General features: G+C 42.1%; 1 non-coding gene across 1 annotated transcript; it reads right to left on the bottom strand.

The window, feature by feature from the left end:
- Positions 1-12,870: 12,870 nt before the first annotated feature.
- Positions 12,871-13,036, bottom strand: LOC120364215 (U1 spliceosomal RNA). Its single transcript, XR_005579549.2, has one exon. It is a non-coding gene; the product is annotated as a U1 spliceosomal RNA (small nuclear RNA).
- Between the last annotated feature and the right edge of the window lie 5,085 nt (positions 13,037-18,121).

Raw genomic sequence — 18,121 nt, 5'->3', positions numbered from 1 at the left:
CAGAGTATGAGTGTTACATCTTGTTAGATGAACCTGCAAGTCACCTTAGAATCACAGTGCTGGAAAGGACCTTAAAGAAAGAGTTCCATTTGGCTTATTGTTTTTAATTAGAAAATAAGGACCTTGAGAAGATGTCTGCCTTAGAGTGACTAACTCATGGCCAAAACAGAACTGGACACAACCCTCTTGATTTTCTAGGCAAGTGCTTCCCCACTCTCCCACATAGCATATGCTATATCTTCCATGTCAGGTATAACAGAACTGCAGGTCTGCAGAGCTGACCCAGAAACAAGACAACACACTTGTCTTTTAAATAAGTTGAAATAGTGAGGAAGAAGAAAAGGAAAAATCGGCTGGTCCAAGTGCAGTGGTGTTTACAACTAATTGATCACAACCACAACCAGTTACAGATTTCTTTGTTCCTTCTCCACTCCCACTGCTTCACTTGACTAGCCTTTAAAAAAAAAAAAAAAAAAAAGAAGGAAAGAAAAGGAAAAATCACTTAGGCAGACCACCAAAGCTAGTCCTCGGAGAAATAGCCTGAAAAATTGCAGCTATAGGCATAAATAGAGCAGCCTGGGGAAAAACCAAATTGCAGCTGCACTGATAAGAAAGCAAGGCCCAGCATAGAGACTTTGTTCTTTATGTGATTAGCACTCTCTCAGGAAAAAATTTCTTCCCCTTTTCAGGCATTTACATGGTGGGCTCCATGGGAACTTGCACAGAGAGATGGGGGGCTTACCTAAACAGACCCACAGTTACATAAACAAGAGAAGCTGCACTTTGTGCTTACCCAAGACATACCTGCAGCTGTACAGAGGAGAGTTACACAGACAGCTTCATAGATAAGGGAAGTTACACAAACAGCTACAATAGAAATGATCAACAAATGGCCCGGCGAGGTGGCTCACGCCTGTAATCCCAGCACTTTGGGAGTCCAAGGCGGGTGGATCACGAGGTCAGGAGATCGAGACCATCCTGGCCAACATGGTGAAACCCTGTCTCTATTAAAAAAAAAAAAAAAAAAAGAAAGAAATCATCAACAAATGACGAGTTGATTTTTGAGGACTAAATGAAATTTATACATTTCTGACAGGACTGACCAAGAAAAAGAAAGAAGGCACAGATAATATCAAAAATGAAAAGAGGAATACATCTCAGATTCTACAGACGTTTTAAAAATTAGAGGAAATTATGACCAAATTAATGCCAATAAATTTAAACATTTACGGCTGGGCATGGTGGCTCAAGCCTATAATCCCAGCACTTTGGGAAGCTGAGGCGGGTGGATCATGAGGTCAAGAGATCGAGACCATCCTGGTCAACATGGTGAAACCCCGTCTCTACCAAAAATACAAAAAATTAGCTGGGCATGGTGGCGCGTGCCTGTAATCCCAGCTACTCAGGAAGCTGAGGCAGGAGAATTGCTTGAACCCAGGAGGCGGAGGTTGCGGTGAGCCAAAATCGCGCCATTGCACTCCAGCCTGGGTAACAAGAGCGAAACTCCGTCTCAAAAAAAAAAAAAAAAAATTAACATTTACATAAACTATTTAAATTTCTAGGAAATAGATCTTACTAAAACTGCCACAAAAAAGAGGAAATCTGAATACTCCTATAACTGTGAAAAATAATAATTTTATGATACTAAAAATCTTCTGCAGCCCCACTAATTACAAGCTTTGTCATCATGGTGAGCTATGTAGCCTGTTTCTGCAGCTGAGAAGTGAAGACAGTAACATAATGCCATAGTATTGGAGGATTAAACGAGAAAATGCTTGTAAAAGCACATTGCACAGGGACTAGCATTTGCCACATGATCAATGCTTGCTTGCCTTTATTAGTCTCCTTTACAGCTATGGTGTGTCACTGAGTGCAGAATGTGTGTGTTCTTCAGGCTCCCTTGTGTGCTTTCTCTGAAAGGGAAAGGGGCCTGCTCTTTGTTCTGAAGTAATACTGCTCAGGGCATTAGGTGCATCTGAAATTTAAAAACAAAATTGAGGCCGGGCGCGGTGGCTCAAGCCTGTAATCCCAGCACTTTGGGAGGCTGAAGCGGGTGGATCACGAGGTCAAGAGATAGAGACCATCCTGGTCAACAAGGTGAAACCCCGTCTCTACCAAAAATACAAAAAATTAGCTGGGCATGGTGGCGCGTGCCTGTAATCCCAGCTACGCAGGAGGCTGAGGCATGAGAATTGCCTGAACCCGGGAGGCGGAGGTTGCGGTGAGCCGAGATCGCGCCATTGCACTCCAGCCTGGGTAACAAGAGCGAAACTCCCTCTCATAAAAAAAAAAAAAAAGAAAAGAAAGAAAAACAAAATTGAAAGCAAATCAATCTTTTCCTTAAATCAGATTGTCTCTGCTTTTGTTTTGCACACCCGCCTCAATATCAACCTTGGAATTTTTTCCTGCTGTTGTGAGTGCAATTTTTGTGATATATACATACTCCAGGCCTTGGATCATGACATTAGTGGCTTGGAAAAGGCTATTGCTTAGAATTTATACTCCAGCCTCCACTTTCACTGTCTCCATTCTTCTTCCATCTCTCCACCCTGGAGTGATTTCCCAGCCTGGTGTTTGATTTCTCGTTTTTATGGCTTCCCTGATCTCCAGAGCATGCAGTACTCACTAGCCAGAATATTGCCCATGTCTTCTGTGTTACATAAAGTTATTTCCAGCGTATCTGATCTCTTCTCATCCTTTCTCTGTCACTCAGGGGCTTTGCTCAATCTGATTGTCACAATCTTTAGGACACTCCCCTTTTCTTGATCAGAGAGCCCTTCATTCCTCCATTCCTTGCCTCTGCAGTCATGACGGTGTGACACAGACCTTGTTTCTTCCTGGAATTCCCGATCTCAAGAGCTTTTCTTCACGGTGTTACTGACTTAAATGAGGGTGCCTGATAACTATGGGGCCGTCAACCCTCTTTTTTTTTTTTTTTTTTTTTTTTTGAGACGGAGTTTCGCTCTTGTTACCCAGGCTGGAGTGCAATGGCACGATCTCGGCTCACCGCAACCTCCGCCTCCTGGGTTCAGGCAATTCTCCTGCCTCAGCCTCCTGAGTAGCTGAGATTATAGGCACGCGCCACCATGCCCAGCTGATTTTTTGTATTTTTAGTAGAGACGGGGTTTCACCATGTTGACCAGGATGGTCTCGATCTCTTGACCTCGTGATCCGCCTGCCTCGGCCTCCCAAAGTGCTGGGATTACAGGCTTGAGCCACCGCGCCCGGCCTCAACCCTCTTAAAGAGGTTTGTTTCCCTGTCACCCTGTTCACTTTGCTCTTATCTTTAAAATCAGGTTCATTTCCTTGTACTGGTTATGCTCCTCACCACACCTACTCTGTATTGTGTTTCTTCCTCATTTGTCAGATTTTTAAAAGTTGTTTTTTTCCCTCTCTTCATTCCCACCAGTCCAAATTCTGTCCTTCCTTCAGGCATCATCTCAAAGGATATCTCCAAATGAAACTTCTTTGGCAACCCCCTCTCCCTACTGGACTCTATTCCACTTAGAGTACTTAGGTTACTCAACCAAATGCCCCTACTACATCGTTAGGTACTTGAGGGCAAGGATTATTTCTTACTAATCTTTACAGCTCCCACAGCACCCAGCACAGTGCCTGGAATATGGGAGTTACTCAGGAACTATCTGATGAATTCATCAAAGCCAGAAGATAAAGGAAAGTATTTCCTTCAGTTTCCAGGCTGGGACCCAACAGTGCCCTGACAGGCTTCACTGTTTATTAGGAAGTAGGTTGTATGGATCTGGAGGTGCCAGATAAAACAAAGGCTTCCATAATATACATTCATCAACCCTATTAATGTTGTCTCATTCATTAATTTGTGCATTCATTCAACAAACATTTGTTGATAACTGAGTGCTAAACCCACAGCTTTTTTCCCCCCTTTTCCTGTAAAGTGAGATAACAGGGACTATGACCCTTCTATTAAGGCATTTATAAATCTGGTTGGAGAGTTGGAAATATAAACAACTGACTGTAAGGCAAAGTGAAGTAGGTGCTAGAATGACATGTAGGCCAAGTTTCTCTGAGAGCACTAGTCCTTGGTTTCTGCCGGGGAGAAAAGAGGGATATTGGAAAAGATCAAGATGGTTCAGAAGAAGGGGAACTTGGTTTTTCCTGGTGGACTCATAGCATCACCATAACAACAACAACAAGGCCCCTGAAAGGGGGAGATCCTGTCATGGCCAACAACAACATGGATAAATCTGGAGGCCGTTATGCCAAGTGAACTAAGCCTGGCACAGAAACATAAATACCACATGATCTTACTTATATGTGGAATCTAATAAAGTTCAACTCATAGAAGTAGAAAGTAGAAGAACGGTTACCAGAGGCTTTGGGGAAGGTGGGGAGGGAACGAATGGGGAATTGTTGATTAAAGGGTACAAAATTTCAGATAGACAGGAAGAACAGGTTTTGAGATCTATTGTACACCAGGGTGACTACAGCCAATGGTAATATATATTTTAAAATAGCAAAGAGTAAATTTAAAATGTCTCATGATAAAAAATAATAGGTAAGTGAAGTGATGGATAATCAGCTTGATTTAATCATGCTACACTGTATACATATATCAAAACATCACATTGTACCCCATAAATACATACAACAATGATTTGTTAAAAAAAAAAAAAAGAAAAAAAAAAGAAGTGACTGGGCATGTTGGCTTACACCTTTACAGGTTCCCAGCACTTTGGGTGGCCCAGGCAGGAGGATTGCTTGAGGCCAGCCTGGGCAACATATTTTATTGTTTTTTTTTTTTTTTTTTTTTAAAAAAAGCCCCCCTGAACTTTTCTGGCTCACCTCTCCTCAAATCCCTGGCACCATCTCTGCACTTGATGAGAATGCAAGGTAAAGTGGGAAGGAGCAGGCAAGCGAAGTTACCGTAGACCTGTGCTGTGTAATATAGCAAGATGTAGCTAGTGAGCACTTGAAAAGTGGCTGGTCTAAATTGAGATATATTAAGTGTGAAATACAACCTGGATTGTGAAGACTTAGCACAACAAAAAGAATAATTTTTGTTTTTTGAGACAAAGTCTCCACTCGTCACCCAGGCTGGAGTGCAGTGGGACCATCTCGGCTCAGTGTAACCTTGTGCCTCTCGGGTTCAAGCGATTCTTGTGCCTCAGCTTCCCGAGCAGCTGGGATTACAGGTGTGTGCCACCATGCTCGGCTAACTTTTGTATGTGTATTTGTATTTTGTTGTTGTTGTTGTTTTAATTTTTGTATTTTTAGTAGAGGTGGTGTTTCACTGTGCTGGCCAGGCTGCTCTCAAACTCCTGACCTCAAGTGATCTGCCCTCCTCGGCCTCCCAAAGTGCTGGGATTATAGGTGTAAACCACCATGCCCAGCCAAAAACAGAATAATTTTCATGTTGATTGCATGTTAAAATAATATTTAGGATATACTGGTTTAAATAAAATATAGCATTGAAATTATTTCACCTGTTTTTTTTTTTTTTTTAACTTTTTTAATGTGGCTACTTGACCGTTTAAAGTTAGATACGCCCTGGGCAATATATGGTGTAGATCCTCATCTCTATAAAAAAAAAAATTGGTTGAGCATGGTGACACATCCCTGTAGTCCTAGCTGCATGGAAGGATGAGGGAGGAGGATCTCTTGAGCCCATGGGTTCAAAGTTGCAGTGAGCAATATTGTTCCACTGCATCCCAACCTGGGTGACAGAGCAAGACTCTGTCTCTAAAAATCTAAACAAAACTGTACATGGCCCATATTATACAGTTGGCCCTTCATATCTATTGGTCCTACATCTGTGGATTCAAACAGCTGTGGATCAAAAGTATCTGGGAAAAATAACAATACAACAATAAAAATAATAAATTTTTAAAATGCAGCCTAACAACTATTTACATAGCAGTTACACTGTCATAGGTATTATAAGTAATCTAGAGATGATTTAAAGGATACAGTAGGATGTATGTAGGTTATAAGCACATACTACACCATTTTATATAAGGGACTTGAGCATCATGGATTTTGGTAGCTGTGTTGGAGGTGTCCTGAAACCAATCCTCTGCATATCCCAAGAGACCACCATACTTCTACTGGACAGTGCTGTTCTAAAGGCTGTTCCCCAAGTTCCAGCACCCTAGGAAATTTCGAAAACACTTGGGGGAAACAGACAGATCTTGATACTGAGCCAGGACCCAGGTCAAATGGTATTTACCAATCCTGACCTGGATCCGAACTCCCAGGGACTTTGGAAGTACGGCAGGCATCACTTGGATCTAGGATATGGCGGAGTCAGGTCACAGATAGGAAACTTGGTTCTCTCCATTCTGTGTTTCCCTGTGACTCAGGCCACAAGGACAAATGTGACAGGGTGTTGGTTTGTTTTTTGTGTTTCTTTCAAGCAGCTTCCTTGAAGACAGAAATAGCTTGTGAATGGCAATGATAAGAAGCCAGTCTGGCAGCGTCTTCCATAATAGCAACTAAGCTTTTGATCATTAATCAGTTAGCACACTGCTTGCCTAGGTGACTAATTATATATAGAAAAATATGGCAAGGTGACGACTGAAACAAGATGCTAGGCTGCCAGCTTTCAAGATGGAGGAAGGTGCCCAAGAATGCAGCTCTAGATGCTGGAAAAGAGAAATAAACAGATTCTCCCCTAGAGCCTCTGGAAGGAGCTTGACTTTGCAGACACTTGGATTTTGGCTCAGTGACATTGATTTCAGATTTTTGACCTCCAGAACAGTAAGAGAATGAATGTGTATTGTTTTTAGCCAAGAAGTTTGGGGTAATTTATAACAGCAGCCATAGGAAATGAATACAGCCAGGCACCATTCAACTCTTACGTCTTCCCATCTCCTCAGTGATGGTGGGGAGGTGTATCCAGGGATCATACTTACTGATCTACCATCCTCACTTGGCTTCACCACACACCCTACCCTGTACTCACATGTGCAGAACCTTCCTGATCCACTTTATTCTGGGCCAGGGAGAGACCCGAAGAGCCTCAAGCCACAGCTTTCTCCCAAACTACTCCTCACCAATCCCATAACCCCATAACCCAGGGCCCAGAGTGAAAGAAGTTGCAACAAGGAAAAAATAATTATCTTTTCACTGACTTTTTTGTAAATCTGGATTTTTTTATTAGGTTAGGATGAAGGTGGCACCTTCCTCCATCTGGAAGGCCAGGAGCATAGCATCTGGTTTCTGTCATCACACTGCTCCCTTCCTCAGTAAAACCCTTCCTAGATTTTACTCCCTCTGTCTCCCTCTTATGAAGACACTTGTGATTACATTTAGGGTCTACCCAGGTAATCCAGGATAATTTCCCCATCTCAAGATCCTTAATCACATTGGCAAAGACCCCTTTTCCATATAAGATAACATTAACAGATTCCAGAGATTAACACTTAGATATCTTTGGGGGCCATTATTTAGCTGCCACACTGGTATAAAGTAAATGCTTAAGAAATTAGCCATTATTATTACTGTACTAAGCACTTCTTATGTGCTCATTAATCCTCACTACAACACTATGAAGCGGAAACCATGGGTATCCTAATTTTACAGAAAAGAAAGAGGCCTAGAGGGCTTACACAGCTGCCTAAAATCAGATGGTAAGTAGAATTCCAACCCAGGAGACTAACTCCAGAGCCCATGCTCTTGGCCTCCATACAGGTTGACTGTGGGGAGCACAGCTATGACTGCACTGTGGTAACGATGACACTTACCCTACTTTTCTATTTGAATGATTTGAGTTGTTGTATGTATTCTTGGAGTAGGGGTGGTCCCTCCCCATAGAGTGTCAACTCTTTCAGGACAGGGAGTCTGTCTGTCATGCACTTTCTCCTGTGGTTTGGTGTTCTGCACATACTGAAAACAAAGTCAGTATTGCTGATTTAATGCCAAAGCGGGAGTGCACAAGGATCATCAAATGCAAAGAATACTAACAAAACAGAATGAGTTCTACCTCCTTATTTGCCTATCCCTAGAGGCTGACATGGTGAGAGGGGTGAGTTGAAAAGCGCAAAGTTTAGTTTTACCTTCTAAAGGTCAGCCTGTCTATTGGTCTGATACAGGTAGAGATTACAACAACCCTTCAGGAAAACATCTCATTTTGTTCCATGAAGAATAAACAGTGTTTTGCTCATGCAGTGCGTACTAGTCTTTCTGGAATGATGGACTGTGGTTAAACTCAGCATGTCCTGGGAACAGGTAGGAGATGGATATCGTTCAATAGGAGAAAGTAAAACTGGGAAATGAACTATGAAGAAAGAGATCTCCACAGGATCAAAGTGACAAGTATTCTGAATGGTCGTGGGAAAAAGGATAGTGTGGAGGAAAAGGGAGGCAGCGGAAATGACTGATGTTCAGACTGCATTCTGGGAGATGAAAGAAGAAAAGAAGAGTGCAGCACTAAGCAAGGAGAAGGAGAAGGAGTTTTATTTATATAAGATTTTTTCTGAAACATGAAGGAAACCAGAAAAGGCCATATGAAAAACCATCTCATAATGGACCTGCTTTTCTTCAGAATGGATAAATGCTGGTATTTGCTAAGTCTGAGAAATCATCATCACAGTCTTGTCATTGATGAATTATATAGTGGCTGCCTCAGAAACCTGAATCACTAAAGCTTCCTTTACTCACCTCATTGCCATATAAACTGACTAGATTGGGATGGGAGAAAAAGATGGAGGCTTACAAACATCCTGTCCAGCATCACCCAGGCACTAATGGCAGTGGGGTGGCCAAGGCCCCAGTCCTAGGGCTTTTAGATTTCCACTGATACAACTCTAGGGGATTGGATGGATGCACTTGTTGGTTCATATCCTCCCCTTTCTGTAAGCAAATGTGTAAAAGTGTCACCAGAAGGTGGCCCAGTGAGCATGAAACCTCAGGGTTGGGATAGGGGAGGCTCCATGGTTCTAATGTCTGATGCCACCCTGCTTCAGTGGCCTGATGCCTCCATGTCTGTTAATAGGGCATCCCTACTGTAGGGATTGACACACTGTTTTCTTCCTATGTTATTATGCAAATGATTAGGTTTAGACTTAACCTAATCCAGTGCAGTCCAGCTCCTATTTTCCAGAGATGACAATATACCTAGGCTATTTAAATTTGATCTGGGTGTTCCTGAGACAATTGCACACCCACAAGTAATCCAGTAATCTCTTTGGCTGTGTCATTTCTACTGGTGTCTAACCTCATTCTTTTTGTTTGGATCCCATTGATTTTATTCTAAGTTTTGGGGATACTTTGGAGTATCATCTCAACATACTGCTTGTATAAATATTGTCTCCTTAATTCCACAAATGAACATTACAGAGAGTTAGTGTTATTTTATGGTTGAAAGCAACCTAACACTAACAGGTTTGGTAACTTGTCCAAAATCTTTTGCATTATAAAAAGTTACTTTCTATGCTGATTGGTCCAGCCAGCTAACTCACTGTTTTATACAACTTTATTAAAGTAAAATAAATCAATTACTAGTAGAACTATTAGTTGATTACTCATTAATTAATTGACTACTTGCATCATTTATTTAGTGCTATATTAAACAGTGTATTGGAAGATGAATTAACTAATAGCTCCAAGCCTCGTAACAAGTTAAATGAAAAATACAAAATGCTTGAAGACCCTACTTTGGAAGACAACAGGTGTTTACTTCCAATTTCCATTCTCTATAGAACAAGAACAGATCGTTCCTTTATTGACACACATAAAATACATTGCACTTTCTGTTTTGCTCCAACAACATCAGTTATGAGCATAAAGTATATCATGTAACGAAAAGTTTTGAACAGTGAAAGGCTTAAGCAATAATGGATGCTGGTGCCATGCTCATGGTACAGCTTGCAGAACTGTGAGCCACATAAACCTCTTCTTTATAAATTACTTCAGCCTCAGGTATTCCTTTATAGCAACACAAAAACAGGTGAAGACAAAAAATTAGCACCGAGGAGCGGGATGTTGCTATAAAGATATTTGAAAATGTGGAAATGGCTTTGGACTGGTTAATGAGCAGAGGATGGAAGAGTTTGGAGGGCTCAGAAGAACCTAAAAAAACTAGGAAAAATTAGGAACTTCTTAGATATTGGTTAAACGGTTGTGACCAAAATGCAGATAGAAAAATAGACAGTAAAGGCCATGCTGACAAAGTCCCAGATGGAAATGAGGAACTTAATGGGAACTGAAGCAAATGTCACCCATCTTATGCCTTAGCAAAGAACTTGGCTGCATTGTGTTCATGGCCCAGGGCTTTGTGGAAGACCAGACTGAAGAGTGATGACCTAGGGTATCTGGTGCAAGAAATTTCTAAGCAGTAAAGCATTCAAGAACTGGCATGGCTGCTTTTAACAGCTTATGATCGGATACGGCAGCAAAAGAATGATCTAAATGTGGAATTTCTAACTAAAAGAGAAACAGAGCATAACAATTTGGAACATTTATAACTTGGTCATGTGGTAGAGAAGGAAAGAATGTTTTCAGAACAAATCCAAGAGTGATGTGGAGCAACCACTTGCTAGAGAGATTAACATGGATAAAAGGGAACCAGGTGCTAACAGAACAAAGGGGAAATGGTCTCAAAGACATTTCAGAAACCTTTGAGGTCATCCTTCCCATCAGAGACTCAGAGGCCTATGAGAACAGAATGGTTTCAAGGGACAGGCCTGGGGTGCTTTTGCCCTGTGCCACCTCAGGGTGTGGGGAGCATCCTAATTGCTCTAGCTCTACCCTGAGCCCACACAGCTCCAGGTATCACTCAGGCTGCTGCTCCTGAGAGTGTAAGCCTTAAGTTCTGGCAGCTTCCACATGGTGTTGTCTGTAGGCTCCCAGAATGCAAGAGTGATGGAGGCTTGGCAGCTTCCACCCAGATTTCAGAGGATGTATTGGAAAGCCTGAGCACCCAGGCAGAAACCTGCCACAGGGGCAAGTTACTGCAGAGAAACTCTTATTAGGGCAGTGCCTAGGAGCTGTGGAAGCAGGGCTGCTGGCCTCCACCCTAGAATTATGGAGTCACCAGCAACATGCACCTCAGTCTGTAAAAGCCTCAGGCACTCCACTCCAACTCCTAAGAGCAGTCACGTAGGTAGCGATCAGCAAAGCCATAAGGGAAGCCTGAGGCATTGTGAGCCCATCCCTCAAAGCAATGCGCCCAGAATGCAGGATATGGAGTCAAAGTTTATTTTGGAGCTTTCAGATTTAATACCTGCCCTACTGGGTTTCAGACTTGTGAGGGCCTGTTACCTTTCTTTTGGCCAGTTTTTCCCTTTGGGAATGAAAATGTTTACCTAATGCCTGTACAACCATTGCATCTGGGAATTAAATAACTCGTTTTTGATTTTACAGGTGCATAGCTGGAAGGAATTTGCCCTGAGTCTCAGATGAGATTTTGGACTTTGGACTTTTAAGCTGGTGTTGGAACAAGTTAATGCTTTTAGGACTATGAATTTTGCATGTGAGAAGGACATGAGTTTTGGAGGAAAGGAGCAGAATGCTTTGGATGTTTGTCTCCCCAAGCCTCATGTTGAAATTTGATATCAATGCTGGAAGTGGGACCTAATGGGAGATGTTGGGTCAGGGAAGATGACCTCTCGTGAATAGATTAATGTCCTCCCTGGGTGGGTTGTGGGGGCAGGTGGAGTGAGCGAGTTCTCAGTCTATTATGCTGGTTATTAGTTCCCATGAAAGCTGTTTGGTAAAAAGAACCTAGCACCTCGCTGCTCTCTCTTGCTTCCTCTCTCACCAGGTGATCTCAGCACATGCTTGCTCTCCTCCTTTCCCTTCTGCCAAGAGTGGAGACAACCTGCAGCCCTCCCAGAAGCTGAACACATGGTGGCACATGCTTATTGTACAGCCTGCACAACCATGAGCCATATAAACCTCTTTCCTTTATAAACTACCCAGCCTCAGATATTCCTTAATAGCAACACAAAATAGACAAAGACACCATCTGAAACTTGGTCTATCCAAGGTTACACATTTGATATTTTCCCCAAATCTGCTCCTCCCCAAATCTCAGCTAAGAATATCTTCATCCATCCAGTTAGTCATGCCAGAAATCTGGGACTCAGCCTTCTTGCTATCTTCTCCTCAACTCCCATAAGCTAATCCCTTACCAAGTTCCATGGATCCTACCTCCAAAATAAATCTTGGATCTGTCTACTTCACTCCGTCTCCACTTCTACCATTTATCCAAGTCCAAATCACCATTCTCAGCTGGCATACAGCAGGAACCTCAACTGGTCTCCTTGATTCCACTCTTCTGTGCCAGCAGCACTGCCACCACCACCAAAGTGCCTCTCTCCCTGGATAGTTCTAGACTAAAATTCCTGCTCTCCGACTCTCTTTTCCTAATCTTCTAAGTGCTTTCTTCAAGTTTGTTAATGGAAAGTATGTTAAGTGTTCCTCAGGGTGGTCTCTATTAATCTTTTATTGCATATGGATTTTACTAATTTAACTTTCATTGTCAACCTTTTTTCCAAGTTCTTCAAGAAACTGTTTGGATTTTCTTCTTCTTCTTCTTTCTTTTGTTGTGTATAGCTAGGTTTAAGTAACTAAACAGCTGATTAAGCAATGAAGAAAGCCATAGTCAGAGTTTTATAACTGTTGTGACTTTGGGAATACCAAGAACCAATGGCACACTAATTTTTCTTGCTAGTACACAATGTAATCCAGACCTGCAATAACCCAGTATCTCTGATGAGTTAAGGGGAGACTTTAACCCATCACAGACACCAGGTTATTGCAGGTTATCCAGACCCAGTATCTGTGTTGGGTTAAAGTCTCCCCTAGATATGTGGCCCCAGAGGATATATTTTTAGTTAATTAAATTTTAAACTCCAAGTAAGTTTTTTTCTTTGTCTTTTTCTTTTTTTTCAGGGGATAACATGAATGTAGTTCCTCACTACCACAAATTATGCAGTTGAGTTTCCTGCATCTGGGAAAATCACAGGAGTAAGCACAGCTATGGAGTGCAATGAATGAGCCTCACCCTTGGAAAACCACCTTGATGATCGTGGCATCTCCCCTGTCGGGTAAGTATCCAAGTAAGTTTTGATAGCAGAGCTTTATCAACAACTTGTTCATTGTATTCAGTGAAGAGAGTGTTTCAAAGTGCTGTGCTGTTTCGGAAAGTTAAGCAGAGGCCCAGAGAAGTTGTGCCAAGCAGGCCACCAGCAAAGGCAAAGCCAGCAATTTTACAGCTTATTCAGTAAGATGCCTGGAAAAGTCTGTTCCTCAGCACTATGAATGCTGGTCTTTGTTAGGAAATTATGCAGAAGTGTCACAATACCATAATAACAACTTGATTTTTTTGTTTTTAAAATGTCTGTTTCTTAAGACACCTTATCAAGTTTTGCCCTGAAAAAAAAAAGAATCCTTATCAATGCACCCTTTTGCTTTTCTATAAAGAGCTCTAGTCATGGAATATATTTATAAATTTACCTTCCACCTCTCCAAATCTCTGCTACCAGGCAACAACCTTCGGGACAACTTTAAAGTGTTACTGCTCAGGAGAAAACAAATACAACTCCAGTGTGGCTGTTATGTCATTATTCCAGCAGCTTTTACTTGGTTCTGGGTGTTTTGCTTTCATAACTTAAAGTCCAAGAAGTATCTACTTAAAGTGGCACTCAGTTTTTTTTTTTTTTTTTTTTTTTTCTTTTTTAGGTGTTTACAGAAGCTTTATTTGTAATTGCTCGAACTTGGAAGGGCACTCAGTTCTTAAGCCATTCCTGGTGTCTTATTCAGCTTCACCCATTGGAAGGATATGCTTGGAAGACTGTGAGGAAACCCCACAAAGCAAGGAGGCTTAAACTGGGTTTTAAATTCAGTGTGTAAGTAAAGGCAGGTACCTTGTCTCTCCAAACATGGCCTTCTTAGCTGCTAAGTGCAGGAGCTACTGGAGGAACCAGTCATGCACAGCTAAGAGCTATGGGGGGTGTCCAAAAGCAAAGGAGCTGACTGATTTTATAAGTAGTCCCTGCAAAAATCCATTCCACTGCCTTGTACATCATGTAATGCTCCCCACCCTGCTCCTATATGTGTGCACGTGTGCATACACACACAAACACACACACACACTCTCACATACACACACTTTCCTTTTTGTCATTACTAGGGCTCCAGAGCTTGATCCCTCATCATCAAATTTTTTTGGGGGGGCTTTTATGCTGTATACAACACTTTACCACATTCTGGTTAAGAAATGAGGCCTTGTCATAAGTGGGCATCCAGTGCATTTTGGGGAATTTACTCAGTGCATTTTGGGGAGTAATTTTACTTTACTTTTTTTTTTTTAATTACTCCCTGTCAGGGAATCAAACCCCAGTCTTCTGAGTCAGGCAGGGATACTCACCACTATACGAATGAGGATACTTTAATTACTCCCCAAAATGTAATTTTACTTTAATTACTCCCCAAAATGCACTGGAGTAATTTTATCAGATTACTGGTGAAAGTACAGGCTGTGCCCTATATGTTGGGCGGGCCACAGGGAGACAACTTCAAGGGCTGGGGGGAAGTCTATTGGATTAGGTAAGAGGATTAGCAGGTATCTGTGAAACCAGCATTGCAAAATTATAACTGAGACAGTGAAAGAGATCTGACCTAATATCTTGCTTCCAGCCTCCAAGCTGTCCTTGTTCATTCCTGGGCATAGTCTCAACTAATTTTGGGGGATCTTAGTTTTTAATTTATATTTTAAAACAAAGATAACAGCCCTTCCCTAAAACAAATTTTCTTTTTGCCTGGGGACTAGACTGCCTTTGTAGAACTAACAAATTAGCCACAAGAGTAGAAATCTTGATTTAGGAGTCACACAGCTGGAGGATTCTGGCCCTCCCCAAATTGTTCCTATGAATAACGTCACTACTGTGAAATGTAATGTTCATACTTTAGATATCTGCAGACCATGCACTTGATGGATCAGCTGGCACTGCCCGGATTGATAAACTGGCTCATCTGATTTTGTGGCTCCCTACCCAGGAACTGACTCAACCCAAGAAGACAGCTTTGGCAGCAGGCAAGGTGAACCCATTGGGCAGTTACAAATTTGGGGCTTGCCCAGGATTGCCTTTGTGCCTACCTGCCTATGGTTTGGTAGACCCCCTCCAGCAACAGATCCAGAGGCCAGCCCAAGTGGCCACCTAGTTCTTTTGGACTGCAGGCTGACTCTGGTACTGTCTCTACTGGTTGGGTGCTGCTGATCCAATGTGCATGGATTTAAGTGTAAAAGAAAATTAGTCCTGGGAAATGTCTCGTAACTGTAGTTCCATGGTAAGATGTCTGTCTGTAGCTCCATGGTGGAATATTTGTTGTTAGCACCACGGTGGGGTGTCTGTCTGCAGCTCCACCACTGGGTGTCTGTGACTGTAGCCTGATCACTGGGTGTCTGTCTGTAGCCCTGTCATGGAGTGTCTGTAGCTGTAGCCCCATTATGGGTTGTCTGATTTGGTGAGTATTCTAGGTGCTGCCAATGGCCTCTTCCTTCTCCTATTTGCCAGCCTCTCTGGAGGTGCTGCCGTCTCTTGATTGCCTCACGGGGTGTCTGTCTTTAGCCCCATCACAAGGGGTCTGTCAATAGTTTTATTGCAGGGTGTCTGTCTATAGTTCCACTACAGGGTGTCTAATTGGATGGAGAATAGGGAACTCGTTTGGAGGCATACTCTTGATTTGTGACTGGGTCTGGAATCTGTGTCTCAAAGGCCTTCTGTCTGTCTTTGTTGTGTGTGTGGAGGGGATCTCTGAGGGAATTGCTAATGGATGTCCAGCAGGCCTAACTTGGAGAACCCTCCATAAATCGGGTTATATCTAGTGAGTCCTGGAGAAAGCTCAACAGACCTGACATGGGGTGACTGTCCACTCTTCATCTTGCCCAGAGACCACCCATTGAATTACCAGTTGGAGGTCATCCCTCTCCATCTGGAGTGGATCAAAGACTACAGGAACCAACATGAGATAGTTTGAGCCTTGCCGGATCAATATTGGTTGCTGAATGAGGTGACTAGTATCTGTCTAGTTATGTGTATTTTGCTTCTGGTGGGATGGAAAACGTTAATTCAGTTCCCCATGCAAACTGTCAGGCAGCATCCTGCAAAAGTGAGAAACTTTTGCCTAGTTCCATAAAACAGAAAAGGATGATTTTCTTTTGTAACAAGACTTGGCACCCACAGGTATGGCACACTGAGCAGGTTCATCAAAAGCTGCTCTATTCTTCTGGAAGCTGCAGAGAAAGGGAACATGGAAACCTGATATGCTAGCAAAAAGAGTAAGAATTTCTTATCAGTCAAGTTTCTGGTCTCTCTTTTCTTCTCTGTCTGTCTGTCTCTCTATCTCTCCTCTCTCCTCTCTCTCTCTCTCTTTCTCTTTCTCTTTCTCTCTCCCCTCCCCCAAGTGTAAATGGTAAATATCACTGTTTGTCTCCTCTGTAAAGACTTGATTAATAGAAGAAAGGATTTGTGAGACTAGTCTTAGGCTGTAGCAAATCTGGTGCACTTTGTGCTAAGAATTTGTCTTTCTGTGTTGTTCTGTAATGGAGAGAAGGGCATCACAGGATAGAATTTGGGTTTAGGATTTCCCACTTTTCAAGACAGCCTGGAAGGCTGCTCAGTTACAAACTTTGCTGCGTGTCCCTGAAACCAACACCAGATGAAATTTCTTTGTCTTGTTTTGTGTCCGTAAGGGCCTCACCTTGTGACCATGTGGGGATACTTTCTCTTGGTCTCTGCCATCCAGAGGACAGGAATTTGGGGGTTCATGTCATAGTTAACCCTAAAAATTATATTGAGCAGTTAAAAGCCTTTGCAAGTTCAAAGTTGCCTGCCCTCGGCTTCTTCCAGGAAGAGCAATAGAAACTGCTCAATGCTGTAACTCAGTAGCTAAGGGCTTGTCTTTTGACAATGGCAGCCTGGGTTCAGTTCTTGGCTTAGGGAATGAGTCCTTTCTGGTTTATTTGCATAACTTTTTGCCACTTATTCTTTTTCCCCTGTGGACCACTTTTGATTTCCTGTCTTGAATTTTCCTTTGAAGTACCTTTGGGAAGACTCTAAATCTTGTTTAAGAAAAAAAAAAAAAAAAGAAACTGCTTACTATCTCTTTGAGACACCCTATGCATCCATTATAACCTTATTTAAAACATTAATTTCACATGGGAGGTTACCTGTGGTAAAGTTCAAAAGCAAGGAATATTGACTGTCTGACCTGGCTAGGTCTAGTAATTAGATATTTCAAAAATAATTTTTTAAAGAGCTGTAAGGTTAAAATCAACTTCATTAAAAGCAGATATCCAAACTGTACATATATTTAAAAGACCTTTATGTTGTTTTTTTCTCCTCTTGGATCTTATTATTATTATTTTAAAAAGGGTTTAAAAAAATGAAAATTGCTAGGAAATAAAATAAAATAAAATAAAAATAAAGGGTTTTTTTCTTCTTCTCAGTTGACTGAATTGTTTTTCTCCACTTTTGTCTTCTCAACACTCTTGATGCCCACATTAGAGAACCTAAAATAAGTTCTAACAGCCTGGGACTCTTAGGGAAAAACACAGGAGGTGCCACAGACCCATTCTGGGAAAAACCTCCGTTTTCCTCATGGAACCCCAGGAACTGAAAGAGAATAGATCCCTCTCAAAATCCAAGGCTGTGTTCTGTTTTGCATTACATTACCTGACATTTTTTACTTTGGAAGGTATCAAAAATTACTTTGCCTTATGGGAGAGCTTTTAGTCTTGGTGTGTAATAACCAGGTAGGAATTATACTTTAAGGGGTGGGTAATGGCAGTTAGAAGGGATACTTCACTCTTGGATTTTTGGATTAGAGAAGCATGCTCTTGGCCACCTGGAAGGTACAGAAACAGCCCCACCCCCAACTGAGAGGAGACTCCCATGGGGGATGGGCTGATTGCAAAATGGGTTGATTGGCTTTGGCTTGCGTTGCAGTGACATGCATGGTAGCATTGCACTATCATCTCCCATAGTATATCCCTCTTTTTGGGGATCTGGGATGCCGTATACAAATGGCACCCTTAATTTTGGGGATATGTTTTTGCCTTCCAGCTGTGCCTTCTTATTAGGCCCTAGAAACAGCATACTTTCCTGGTGCTGTTCCTCCAAGGGTGCCACCTTGAATC

Source organism: Saimiri boliviensis, chromosome 2 (assembly GCF_048565385.1).
Source record: "Saimiri boliviensis isolate mSaiBol1 chromosome 2, mSaiBol1.pri, whole genome shotgun sequence".
NCBI classification, from domain to species: Eukaryota; Metazoa; Chordata; class Mammalia; order Primates; family Cebidae; genus Saimiri; species Saimiri boliviensis.
Note: the sequence above shows the minus strand (reverse complement) of the source record. Positions and strands in the feature narration are given on the sequence as shown.